Source organism: Nothoprocta perdicaria, unplaced genomic scaffold (genome assembly GCF_003342845.1).
Source record: "Nothoprocta perdicaria isolate Ctin4 unplaced genomic scaffold, notPer1 scaffold_253, whole genome shotgun sequence".
Taxonomy (NCBI): Eukaryota; Metazoa; Chordata; class Aves; order Tinamiformes; family Tinamidae; genus Nothoprocta; species Nothoprocta perdicaria.
This window is the reverse complement of record NW_020455481.1, coordinates 120,603-134,233: the sequence shown is the minus strand read 5'-3', so window position 1 is coordinate 134,233 and position 13,631 is coordinate 120,603. Positions and strand designations below refer to the sequence as shown.

At 46.4% G+C, this 13,631-nt stretch overlaps 1 protein-coding gene across 1 annotated transcript in view; it reads left to right on the top strand.

The window, feature by feature from the left end:
- Positions 1-13,631, top strand: part of TMTC1 (transmembrane and tetratricopeptide repeat containing 1) — a 135,526-nt gene that overhangs the window by 31,320 nt on the left and 90,575 nt on the right. The window lies entirely within an intron of this gene.

Here is a 13,631-nt window from a genome sequence, read left to right as displayed (position 1 = left end):
AGACGTTTTGACTGATACTAGAACTGTCACTGAAAACGTTCAGCTCCTACGATCATCTAATAGGAGTTGGAACACGGTGCAAGAAGCAGAGCATYGCCTAGGAATGACTCCTTTAAGCCTGGATTTCACTTGGAGCTCTAGCACATCTGTCAGTGCGGCAGCGCAGCCCGGACTTTGAGGGCTTGATGTGATGGTGTGTTTGAGGTGTTCTTTGGTGAATACTTGTGTGCCTATTTCCAGCCTGATTTATCTAAATTCATCTCTTCATGCTGCATCTCATGGTATATATATTTTTTTTCTTCTACTATATTAAACAGATCTCTCCTGGCTGAGAGTTTTGCATTCTGTGATAGCTGCATTTTATTCTTCTTCCCAAAAGACAGAGAGCTCACTAGGAAGATGCCTACCAGAAGTCACTGAGTATAGTCACTGAGAAATCACTGTGATGAAGCTCATAAACTCATATCTGAACAAGTTTCATATCAGGTAGCCCAGGTCCTGCTAATACCACATCTGCAATGTTAAGGAGCTTGGAGCAGGTGACGCAGCCTGTCTGAGTAACTACCAATTTTTTTGATTTTTTTTTCTGTGAATGTCACACAGGACTGCTTCCTAACAGCAAAATGCAGTGAATTTTTGCAGCATAAAATTTACATAACGTAAAAACAAATACTTTGCAGAGTAAAACAAGTAGATTAGAGTAAAATTAGCATATCTTTGATGCTCAATTCCCATGGGGCCAAAAATTAGATCTTTCCGTGTGTTTGCAGGTTTCTAGCAAACAGTGTTTCAGTCTTAATTGGAAAGTGATTCGTATGAGGTGGCCTTGATACTGCATCTGCACACACAGCTGACATTTGGACRGGGCACTGCTCTTAATCGTGTGAGCATTGCTGTGGAATCAGCTCGGAGTTTGGATTTGACATTTTGTCTGGAAGGGCTGTGGGAGTGAAGGCACCGTCTTTAAAATGCTGTACTGAGCCCTTGTTCACCATCATCAAGGTGGAAAAAGGGTGTTGGAGAAAATCTGGGTAGAGCGTCCTTTCTGACACAAGATTGAGCTTCACAATATATTTCTGGTGGGTTTTTATTCAGTCTAATTTTAGAAACAAGATAAGATATCTTTATTTCACGCTTGCAGTGTTTCATAATCAGAAAGTATAATTGAGAGGGTGAAAACGGCTGCTGCTGAATTGCTGTCTGCCTTTCCTTCAGTGTGGCATAGGAAGTGCTCAGGAAACCAGGAAAGCCTATATTGGCCTATGGTAATATTGACCTACGTTGATGATGATCTATCATTTGTGAAATGTAGTCAGATTAATGCACAAGGTAATATGGTTAATTTGACTGCAGATTCAGGGTTTCAGGGGCAACATCAGATCGTCAAGATCATCAACATAGTTACTTTAAAACAGCTGAGACTGTGGCCCAGTTATCAGACTATTCCACAGATACCATTATCTCTTATATACTAACTTTCTTATTCTTTCATATTCATTTTTAAAACACTTGTCATTATCTCTTCAGAAATCTCTTACAAATTAGAGGTGCAGCTTATAGAACTGAAGAGCAATTACTGCTCCATTACCAAGTAATGAAGTGCATGCTTCAGTGGAAAGAATTATGACTTCAAATATGATAAAGTTGAGCAAGATTTCCAAGATAATTTCTGAAAGTATTTTCTAGCTACAAATTGTCAGTTTGTATTTTCATAGGTRGCAGATGTAATATGATCAGGTGTAAGGTCTAATATCTTCTTTAAAAAATACAAACATGTGTGAGAATCAGCATGAAACGGAGCTGTGTCCATATCAGAATCCAGGGAGGTGTTTTGYGTCGTCATATACAATGTCTGGCTGGCTTTATCCGGAGTTTGCTGTTATTAACTGGTGGTTAATAACCACAGGTTGAAGCATGTTCCTGGCTACCTGGTGGTAACCCTGCTGGGTCAGGGAGGAGGCTTCCTGGGACTCAGGAGTTCTGGCATTTCTATATTTTATGTTTGTCTCTCAACTTGCATTAGAGCAAGACCTCAGTTTTTGGATGGATGGAATTRCAGGGCTCTTGAGTGAGTCCAGGCTGAGGCCTGCTTTGGGACACTAGATTCCTTTTGTGGTATTGGAAGCATTAAGAGCCCTCTGCCAGTTAGGAGAGACTTGCCTTATCTCAAACTCCCAAACACTGAGGTACTTGAGCAGGAAATGATTTTGAGCATCTAGTCCTCACATTTAATTTTTTTTTTTTTTTTTTGAGTAGAGCTTAGTGTGATGATCACAAGCTGCTAATCCCTCTAGCAGGGTCCTGCAGTAACTGGGACACATAATCATGGTGATTACTGGGTCAGTGCAGCTGAACAGCTGGTGTTGATCGCTGCAGCTCAGTTTGAGTTCACAAGACCTGAAGTTTCCACATCTCTGGTATTCCCACAACAAGAGCCAGTCTCCTGTAAGCTGAGTGAAGGGGGTGAGTAAACGGTAGTGGCTCTCTCGGCCTGGTTGTGGTCATGCAACATGTACAAGCTGGCTTCTGGAGGATCTTCTGGCCTCCTTCAATTAGTCGTGGTGTATTTTCGAACATTAATGTTAAGAGCCTTTTCCAGTCTGCTAATGCTCATTTCCTTTGCTAGCTTGGCTGATGAGCGTTGCTGTGCCTTGAGCAGAGAGAGACCTATACTGTCTGGTTGGTTGAAAAGCTAAACAACCCAGAAGATCATCCTCAGATCATAACTTCTCACAGGAGCACCTCTTCCTTTTTCAAATGAACCTGAGATGGCCGGAGAACCCTGGGCTTATCAAACACAGCCTTCTGTTACCATCAAAAGGCAGTTATCTAATCCCATTCACCAACTTTTTGAGTCCACTTGGATGATCTCTGTGGCTCTCTTTGGAAAGCTCTCCCACAATATAAGAAGTTTGCCTAGGAAGCTTTCTTTTCCCAGCCCAAGTGCCACAGTGTCCAATTTATCCCTACTTCCTCCTGTGTAGAAGTTGTCTTTTGGCATGTGTGCATCTCTCTCTGGCTTTTCTTCTTTCTTCTGTGTGTCTGCGTGTTTTAATGTGTCTGACACGTGCATGCTGAACTGGAGCAGTCAAACCAGGTATGGAACCGGTGTTACAGTGGGGTAACCTAACAGCAGGTCTTTGTTTCGTAAGTCCTGGGAAGGGGAAATTGCCCTTCTTGCTGGGATTTTCCGTGCAAACTTTGTGTAGTGAAAGGGCTGAGACTCTCCAGGGAAACTGCCTTCACTTTTGTAGATGAGAAGGGTATGTTTGGAATGTTTATTTTTATTTTTATTTATTTMTTTTGGTTAAATGCCATGAAAATCTCGGCAGCTTCAATAACTCCATGCTTTTCATTCTGACTCGCAGATATTTTGAGGAAGTGTAGAAAAAAAAATCAACAACTGGAAATGCATTTGATAAAAAATATGCTACCAGTACCCCTTCATTGGTGAGAGAAGCAATGGAGAACATCGTGCTATGTCCTGGCAACTGGAGAATGTGGAGAATGAAGCTGAATTATTTGAGATGGTAGCTCACACTTAGGCCTTGTCGCACACCCGTGCAAAACTGGTTTAAGTGAGATGAAAAAGAGGAGACAACTCAAAACTGCATAAATTGGCGATCCAAAGTGTTTTTGGTTTGGAGAAGCCCCAGTAAACCAAGCGTGAGCTCAGATGTGCAGTGCTCAGCTCCCTCCCCATCCTCTGCCAGCAGTGTGAGGTGAGGAAGGCACTTGACACCTTTCAGTATTGGCATGGGGAAGAAACTGAGGCTTCTCAACACCTCCCAGCACTCGGGCAGCTTTAATTTCCTGCAGGCGGAGGCAGGAATGTTGTCTTTCCCCTCCCTTCGCCYGAGCAGACTGTGGAAGGTGAATTCCTCGTTTTTGGAAACCAGTTTGATCTTAAAATGCTCTTTTCCATATCAAAACAGGGCCTAGCGTGGGTGTAGCGTGAGGTTGCATGTGTGGTGGTGCCCTTGGTGCCAGGCATGTGCGGATGCCAGGGAATCCTGCTCTGAAAAAGAGYTGGAAACGTGCAGGTGTGAGGGGGCTCAGATTTCTTTTTTAGCTTTTCTATTTGCCTGGTTCAGTGAAGTCTTTTACATGGAGCTATTTATGTTTGGAAAAAGAGAGCAGGTAAGAGCCTAAATGGCTAGGAAGCTAGATCCTCTGCGCCTTCATTTCCTTGGCTTTCTTCCTCCCTCCTTCCCCCAGTGCTCTTGTAGCTCTAGATTGTCCAAATCAAAAGGATCTCTGCTCTAAATGTGTGTTGGCCTTTTAAATGGGAGCTTCTTGTATTGTGTGCTGAATCCTGGAATCTCATTCARGGGCGTCCTGCTTGAGGTCCCTGTCATCTTGCCGTTGGACTCTCAGCTTTTCAAAATGTTCCTCCAGGTTTCAAAACTACTSATCAGTTGCTGCTTACTGAGAGGCTAATTTTTGTTGATATTTTTAATGGAGGTCATTATACCCAAACCTACAAATGACCTGGACAGACTGGAGGACTGGGCGGCGAGAAACCTCATGAGGTTCAACAGGGGCAAGTGCAGCGTCCTGCACTTGGGGAGGAATAACCCTGGACACCAGTACAGATTAGGGGTGGACCTGCTGGAGAGCAGCCCCGCAGAGAGGGACCTGGGTGTCATGGTGGACGACAAGTTGACCATGAGGCAGCAGTGTGCCCTGGTGGCCAAGAAGGCCAACGGGATCCTGGGGTACATTAAGAAGAACATCTCCAGCAGGTCGAGGGAAGTGATCATCCCGCTCTACTCAGCCCTGGTGAGGCCACATCTGGAGTACTGTGTCCAGTTCTGGGCTCCCCAGTACAAGAGGGATGTGGAGCTGCTGGAGAGAGTCCAGCGCAGGGCTACGAGGATGATCAGGGGCCTGGAACATCTGCCATATGAACAAAGGCTGAGAGAGCTGGGCCTGTTCAGCCTGGAGAAGAGGAGGCTGAGGGGGGACCTGATCAGCGTGTATAAATACCTCAAGGGAGGCAGTGAGGAGGAGGGGGCAGCCTCTTTTCAGTGGTGGGCAGSGATAGGACTAGAGGAAATGGCTTCAAACTGAAGCATCAGAAGTTCCACAGGAACTTAAGGAAGCATTTCTTCACTGTGAGGGTGACAAAGCACTGGAACAGGCTGCCCAGAGAGGTTGTGGAGTCTCCTTCTTTGGAGATCTTTAAAACCCGCTTGGACGCAGCCCTGTGCCACGTGCTCTAGGTGACCCTGCATGAGCAGGGGGGTTGGACTCGATGACCTCTGAGGTCCCTTCCAACCTTCAGCATTCTATGATTCTATGATTCTACAAATAATGCCCAATAGGAATTTTCTTACCCTTCGTTTTAGCCCTACCGTGTTGTTGGAATGTATTGATGGCTTTCCTGCTATAAATCCACTCTGATGAAGTGGTGTTTATCCAGTATCAAGTCATAAATGTGTGCTATTCAGCAGAAATTAAATTGTCAGTTTAGTTCTACTCTTTCTTTTTAATCCATATATTTGTTAACCAAATGGATGTGTATTTATGGATTAGGTACCTGCTGTAAGAAAACATTCCCAAAGGACTGTAAGAAATTAATACATATAGACCATCTTGCAAATTGCCTTTAAATAGCTGTTGCCTTCATTTTCCCACACTTGAGTGGGAAATTGTGCTGCAGACAGAAATAATGACTCTGATAAATCTTGAAAGAAGTACACATGAGGCATCACTATAATGGGATATAATAATTAGCAACTGCTTTGTTTCGTGTGATACGGAGGGTATATTTTGATGTGGCAATTGTGTAGGTGCGGCGAGGAAGCATGAGAAGGCCAGGATTAAGGGATCTGCCTCTTAAATCCCTATTTTAAATCCAAAGTAACCTAATTTTGCATAGTGGAAGCATAGCCTAGTGAAAGCACTGACTAGGAGATAAAATGCTAAGTTCTGCTCTTCCATCCCTACCTCTCTGCCCTCCCAGTTGGTTTTCTCAGTGACAGTTGGTGTGTTGTCAAATCTTTTTGTGCCTTTCTTCAATTTTCCCTGCTGTGAAACAAGGGTCCATCCTTACCCCCTTCTCCTTGCTGTGTGAGTTTTAATTAATGCTGTTGCGATGTGTGTTAAGCTCCTTGGATAGCAGTTTTGGCAGTAGTTCAGACTCCTGGAGAAGAGCGTACGCCTTTCCGAGCCTAGAGAGAGAGGGAAAAAAGCAAAGAATCTTGCAGGCTGCTAGGGTTAAAARTAGAAAAAAAAAGTTATATTAAAGAAAAGAAGCACTTACCTTTGACTCCTCTATTCTGAAAATCTGAAGCTCTAAAAATGTAACCACTAAAATTTTAATAAATGGGATATGTTTCCTCCTGAAGTTGGGAGTTATCCCCGCTAAAATCTTAGCAACAATGTTCATTTTGCACTGTTTTACATCCCCCCCAGTACAGCCTTTCCCTTTGCTACTACTTTCTGCGTACAGAAATCAAAAGGAAACTGAAATTTGACAATCCTTCATAAATGGTCTGGGGTGCATCTTTTTTCTACACAGTAAAAACATAACAGAAACCAGAATAAACGGATTGCTGTCAGTGCAAAGCAGGATGGAGATCCACGCTGCATCCCCCGTGTCCAACGCCACGGCTCTCTGTCACCACTCTGCTCATCACTGATATTAATGCCTTGAAACCACTCTCTGCTCCAGATGGTGCCATGGGGTTGAGTCATAAATCCAACAGCGGGACCAACGCGATGAGTTACCGAATTCCTGGTGTTAAACCCAAGTGTAACAGAGGCTTGTGGGGTGCCAACAGGAGGCTGTTGCAGGGGGCCAGGCAGCCGGGGCTCCTGCGGTGCCTCCACCAGCACAGAGCGAGCGAGGAGCAGGACATGCAGTGCAGAGATGGCACAGGCTGCAGGGCTATGAAATAGTCTGGCAAGTTTTGTGTGATGGCATGTATGGAGAAGGCCCCCTAAAAACGCTTGCTGGGCAGGGCTTTCTAAAAAGTCATTATTCTCCTTAGGATGTTGCTTTTTGGTGTTTTTAGGGTTGTGTTTTATTTATTTTTTTTCATCTTTGGCTTAAGGGAAGTGACTGCTTATACCAAGGGAACCTAAAGTGTTGTGTTAAAATGTTGGGAGTCACGTTTGCAGCTCCTGTGAAACAGCCTCATTTGGGAACTGGTTCTGCGTTTTTCATGCTTTCTCCAGGAACTGGCTGTGAAGCTATTTGAGGACTTGAAGGCTAGATAACAAGTACTTCTGTATAAAGCAACCAGGAGCTCTCCTCTCCTACCAGGGGTCCCCAGTTCAGCATCTCGGCAGCTTCTGGTCTCTGGGCCTTGGCTAGGGCAGAGGACTGAGCTATGAGCACACTGACACAGTCTGCAGGCCATAAAGCAGATATTCCCCACCTTGTTTTAGCCAGGGCTGTCTCTGCCAAAGCTCTGTAAGAGCAGCTGGTGCTTGCTCGGGGGCTGTGCATCAGCTCTCCTCTGGCCTTGTCATTACTGGCTTGAAAGGCACGTTACCACATTGACATTATGTTCAAGGTTGTTATTTCCTGTCAAGAGACAGTCTGTCTGTGTGCGRCGGGGTGATGGGCGCTGCTCTGCTTGTGGAGCTGGCTCTTGGAGCCGCGCAGCAGCAGATGCAGAGCTGGACCTCTGCTTTTTCAGCCTCTGCAGCATCATTTCCCCGTCCAAGCTGGCATTGGATGCTTGGAGCTCAAGGACGGGGCTGCCAGGAAGGCGCTGGCATCTTGTACTCTGTTGTCCATTAAATACCAGACTCAAAAGGCCTTCTGTTCTATCAGTAGCCCTGATTATTTTTATTAGAGCCAGCAAAACTTGTTGCTGGGCTGTGCCTGGACTGTGGATTTTGGGGGAGCTTTTGGATGAGGGAGGTCAGCTCCATCTGTAGTCAATGGAGAGAAAGAGGGTCTGAGGAGAGATGCAGAGGGAAGGATAGCTCTGCATTTCACCTCACCTTTTCTCTCCTCAATCAATAGAGGTGTCTAGAGGAGCTCCTTTCACAGAATCACGGAACGGTTGAGGTTGGAAGGGACCTCTGGAGATCATCTAGTCCAACCCCCCTGCTCCAGCAGGGACACGCAGAGCACGGGGCAYAGGGAACTGGCACATTTCCCTTGGCAAACCGTGTCCATGCTGACTGGCAAATGGGCAAACAGCACCTAGGGGGGTTATCTCACCCTCAGTCAGGTGCTGGTTGTGAACCAAACATTGTTTTCTTGAAAAAAATAATGATAAAGAAGGGTGAAGGCGGCACGATTCCTGACGTGAACTCAGTGAGGGGCTGCTGCTGGCAGGAAGGAAAGTGGGATTGAGCCCACGGGCTTTCAGCATCCACCCCTTTGACTGGGAGGGAAGCTGATGTTATTTATGTCAGGTGTGAGCTTGGCCAGAACCGTGGAGTTGCCTGTAGGTCTCTCTCTGTGCTCAGGCTGCAGGTGAAGGGCCTGAAGGGTCTCGGCACAGGGGAGGTGGCTGCCGGGCTGCTCATGCCCTCCCGAGCCCGCGAGCAGCAGCGGGGGCAGCTCCTTGGGTCTCCTAAATGAGCACTGTGCAAGAAGGGTTCCCCTGAAGTGTCATGGCACAGCTTCCAGGGACAGGGTAAAAAGATGCTTGAGAGGCTGCCCCTGCTCTGGCCCAGGCAGCTCCACTGCCTTTTCCSATAGAGCTTGCAAAACTGCTGCTTGCGGCAGGCAAAGCTATTTTCAAATGCAGTTCAAAATAACCAAAGAGGTTCAACTGAAACCAATGCTTCCATTTTTTTTAAAGCCTTTTAGAAATTTTGGTTCTTTCTTGTGAAACTATCAGTAAAGCATATATTACTATCTGTGTAACATAAAGGGAAAGTAAAACTAATTAAGTACAGAATCAGCTCCTGTTCTATTCTGGGGGTGCTGTTTCACCCAACAGTAAAAGCCTTCTTTTGAGACCCAGCCAAATGGCTTCAATTTGGCATTTTTTTTCTGAGGGGATCTGAATTTACATCTCACCTGAGTGCCTGTCTGCTGTGGTCAGAGGAGCCCTGGGTAAAAGTCACTGCTGGGCTTCCTCTCTTGATGATATTGCTCATTTTTGTAAAAGATTGTAAGAGACGGGCTGCTTCCTTAATCCATATCTGCATATGGATGCAATAACTTCCCTCTCTCTGTCTCCCTTTTCCTCCCTGCCTCCTCCACCTCTCCAAATTAAATGTTGGAGAACGAATTAGGAGCTTTGCTTCATGCAACGCYTATAGCACTCATGGCTGACCTTCCAGAGAGTTTTTTTGTTGTTGTGTTTCTTTTCTTTTCCTTGAGTATGGTCATAAGGAAGCCAAATCATTTAAACCAGCTGGAAGATCCCCCAGCTGCTACAGTTCTATAATCATTTCCCTCCCAGCTTGTAAAACTGGTTCTCTGCAGTTTACTGCCAGGYCATTTCGTTGCAGATTGAAAAAATAAGGGTCTCGGAGGACCATGTGCTTCTCAGCTCTCCTGCGGGTCGACTGGATCAATTTGCCTCTGTGTGTTTCAACATCCCTGTCCTAATTCTGGAGACTCTCACTCTGGCGTGTTGTCAGGTGGCCGCTTGCAAAGGGCACGCAAGAAGTGGCGACTTCTCACTCCAAACAGGCCATTAAAGTAAGCTTGTTAGAGCTTAAGGAAAAAAAGAAAAGAACAAGAAAAGGAGAAGTGTGTGTCTGTGGGATKCTACGGTGACTTATTGCTCCATAATAGGTACCAGTGAATGTCAGAGCTTTTCTTTTTCCCCAAGACGACCAGCCTATGGAGTAATGCGCCACGTATGGTTTGGTCAAGGCTTCAAACTCATGCAGATGATTTGTAGTGATTTCTTAATACGAGTTTTATTAAGCTGCCTGAGGCAGAGTATGTTCACCAGCATTTTGACTTGGTTCACTCTGCACATCTTGTAAGACTCTTCTCTTTGGGGCCTTTGTAGAAAGTGCCCTTTTCTGTCCTCGCTGCTGTAGCCCTGAGCTATCAGTTCAAGGAAACAGTGAAGCAGAGCTTGGCTCAAGTGAAGGGCACTTAGACCTAAGTTTGCGCTCTCCAGAGGAAGCTTTGATGAGCGGCAGCTACCTGAGGTAAACGCAGTGCTTCTCTGCTCAGAAAGGGCAGGAATCACCCCGTGGTCTCGCCGTGTCTGTGGGAGCAGTCCCCAGTGTCCCTTGGGTTTTGCCTCTGGACAGTGAGTCTCTGTCAGTCTGATATCCTTTGGGGAAGGATGCTGCTCCCTTCAATTTCTTCCATTTTCATTTCTGCTGATGAAACTGAGATTACTATGTCGATACTTTTGTTTGGTGTTATTCTTGAACTCTTCTATTTTTCTCAAAATAATCTTCATTCCTTAGGGTGTGAGGGCAAGAGTTATGCACTGTAAATTCCAAACTGTCTCTTGTCTCTCTTCCCGTCCATTTTACCCCTTTAAAAACTTCAAATGAAAAGCACAAAAACAGTGGGAGGAAGAAGAGTTTTTGGAATAACTTGAAGCTGAAGCAAYGAAAACGTTGCTCTTTCAGAAGTTTTTTTCTACCAAGAAATATTCTGGGAAAAGACCCTTTTCCCTGTGTATAAATAATACATATACATTTTATCTGAAAGTTCTTACTATGTTTTATAAACAAGCAGCTTGTATTGGCACTTTCATTTTGAGTTATGTTTTAAAATAGTCCTTTCTTTTGTTTTTGTTTTTCTCCACAGCTCAAGTTTTTGTGATTTGTTTTTGTTTAGCTTGTTGGGTACATTGGAAGCTTTACTGTTTAATTGCATTTTAAGTATGTATGATTGGCACTTGGAGCAAATCCTTCTTTCTCACGGAATATTTGTGGAATAACAATTCTGATTGCTACGCTACCCATGTAACATTTAGTCAATAATTCAAATAAGGCAATAACATCAGCTCTCTGAATCCTGTCTTGGTTGGCAATATAACCCACAGTGGCTGATACATTTCTTCAAGTTGTCCTACAAGAGCCTATTTGTTACGTTTAATGATAGGACTGAACAAATGCAGTGCGAATATTAAAAGAAAGAAAAAGAATTAGTGTAAGGGAGAAGTCYGCTTGTTGCGAGCAAATTTTTGAGTCTTTAGATGGCCTTTGGTAAAGTGTTGCTTCTCCTGGGTCTTTGACATGGTGATTTTGGTCAATCGACTCTCGTGACTGGGCCCTGATTGTGCGGATCAGACCTGTGTCCGGCGGCTCTGCCCTTCCCTAGCAGAGCCTCTTGCAGGGCCCGGCCGTGTCCGTGGAGCCCCAGGCTCCAGGGAGCTGCCCTGGGCGCCAGCACCGCCGTGTGGAGCCGCTGTCCCTCTGCCGTCACGCTGGGCCTTGGCRCCTGCACCTCCGTTGGCTCCTCCATAGCCCGGTCCAGACATGYGGCCCTGCTCCATCTTCGCAATGATGAGCACGGAGCCACTGGGCCAGCAAGCCAGAGAGATGGCAGCAGCCACCCATGGCTTGTCCTTGTCATGTCTGGCGTGTCCTTCTTGGCTGAGCGCCAAGGCTGGGAGCCTGGTCCAAACCCAGGCAACACAGTCCCCTAGCAGGACCTGCAGGATGTGTGGGGCTGCATGTGCCTATTTAATGCACATTTAATGCACATTTAATCTAGGGGCAGGCATGACTGTGGTGGCTCAAATGTTGCTTCTCACCTTTCCTCAGCTTCAGCTCAACCGTTTTTCTGGGCACCTGCATCATTTTTGCCCCAATGCYATGATGGCCTAGTGGCTGTCTGGATGAGCCCACGCTGTGGGGCAGCCCCCTGAGGGACTCGCGACTCCTGCCGTGGTGCCCAGTGACTCCTTGTCTGTGGCTGAGCCGAGCCGCCCACGATGCTCTCCYTCACCACGTCCCGCACCTTCGGGAGGAAGAAGGCCAAGAAGGCCAACAGGATCCTGGRGTGCATTAAGAAGAGYGTCTCCAGCAGGTCGAGGGAGGTGATCATCCCCCTCTACAGAGCCCTGGTGAGGCCACATCTGKAGACTGTGTCCAGTTCTGGGCTCCCCAGGACAAGAGGGATGTGGAGCTGCTRGAGAGAGTCCAGCGCAGGGCTACGAGGATGATCAGGGACCTGGAACATCTGCCCTATGAGCAAAGGCTGAGGGAGCTGGGCCTGTTCAGCCTGGAGAAGAGRAGGCTGAGGGGGGACCTGATCAGTGTCTATAAATACCTCAAGGGAGGCAGTGAGGAGGAGGGGGCGGCCTCTTTTCAGTGGTGGCCAGCGAYAGGACTAGAGGAAACGGCCACAAGCTGAGGCACCAAAAGTTCCACAGGAACTTGAGAAAACACTTCTTGACAGTGAGGGTGMCAGAGCCCTGGCACAGGCTGCCCAGRGARGYTGTGGAGTCTCCTTCTTTGGAGATCTTTAAAACMCGCTTGAACGCAGCCCTGTGCCCCGTGCTCTGGGTGACCCTGCGTGAGCAGGGGGGTTGGACTAGATGATCTCTGGAGGTCCCTTCCAACCTTAACCATTCTGTGATTCTGTGAAGGCTGCCCAGGAGCGCTCGAGCTCCTGGCAAGCAGCCCCGGGCCCTTTGGGCTGGCTTTGTGGAAAGGAATCGTGCCCGAGGATGCCCCTYGTGGCACAGACATGTCACAGATGGCATCGCTGCGAGGAACACAGATGTTCCCCACAGCGAGGAGACCCATAGCGGGTGATGGAGGGTGACCTCCTTGTAGTGGTCACCACCTACGAGGGCGGCCCACGCCACGGCAGTGCCAGAGGGCAATGAAGCCACACACTGGACAACCTTAATGAAGTGTTTCCATGCATTTGCCCWAAGTCAAAAGGGTGACATGCTTTCTGGTGTCCGGCTTCTGGGGAAGAAAGGCAGCAGTTGTGTGGGAACGTTCCGGGAATGGTTCCTGAGTGTCAGCCCCAGCCCCTGAAAGTTTCGGAGGAGGCCTGTGGGCTGCTGCCAGATCCCCATGGCAGAGATTACTTGTGTTTTTGGCTAAGTGCAACATCCTGTAAACTGCCTTGTGAGCGACTGTGCGGGATCTTTCATGACTGCTGGCTTGGAAACATGAGAATTGAAACCCACTTCTGTAGAGGGAGGAGACTACCCAATGATGTGGTTTTCTTGCTATTACTTACCCTCGAAGGTTGCCAGTGCAGTTCAAAGTGAATTAAAGGAGTAGTTCTAAAGATTTCAGTGACTAAACCAAAATTGGAATATTAGCAGCCTTATTTTTCTGGCAATAGATGAGACTGAACTGTGGTGAAAATAGGACAAAATGTAATTATTTTTTCTCATTCTTGCCAAGTTTCAGAATTGTTCTTTTATTGATGTGATTTTGACTTTTGCCATTTATTATCTATTTAGATGATATTTAAAGAGTAGCTTTGCAAAGGAGGTCTGCTCAAGGCCAGCCACTGATCTTTATGCGCTATTGYAGATTTTAATATTTGTTTTTGAGAAACAAACCCTGTCATAACAGAACCGTGTCTGTGATGAGGGAATATTTTAATTGGAGAATTTAATAATTTGTGTGTGTATGATTGAGTGGGAAAGTGACAGGGATGAAAGTTATTGGAAGTGCATTGTTTGGTGCCTCATGCCAACAGTAATAGCACAGGCACAATTTACTTACAGGGCCGCTGACAAAAGAAGTCATTTGCTGCC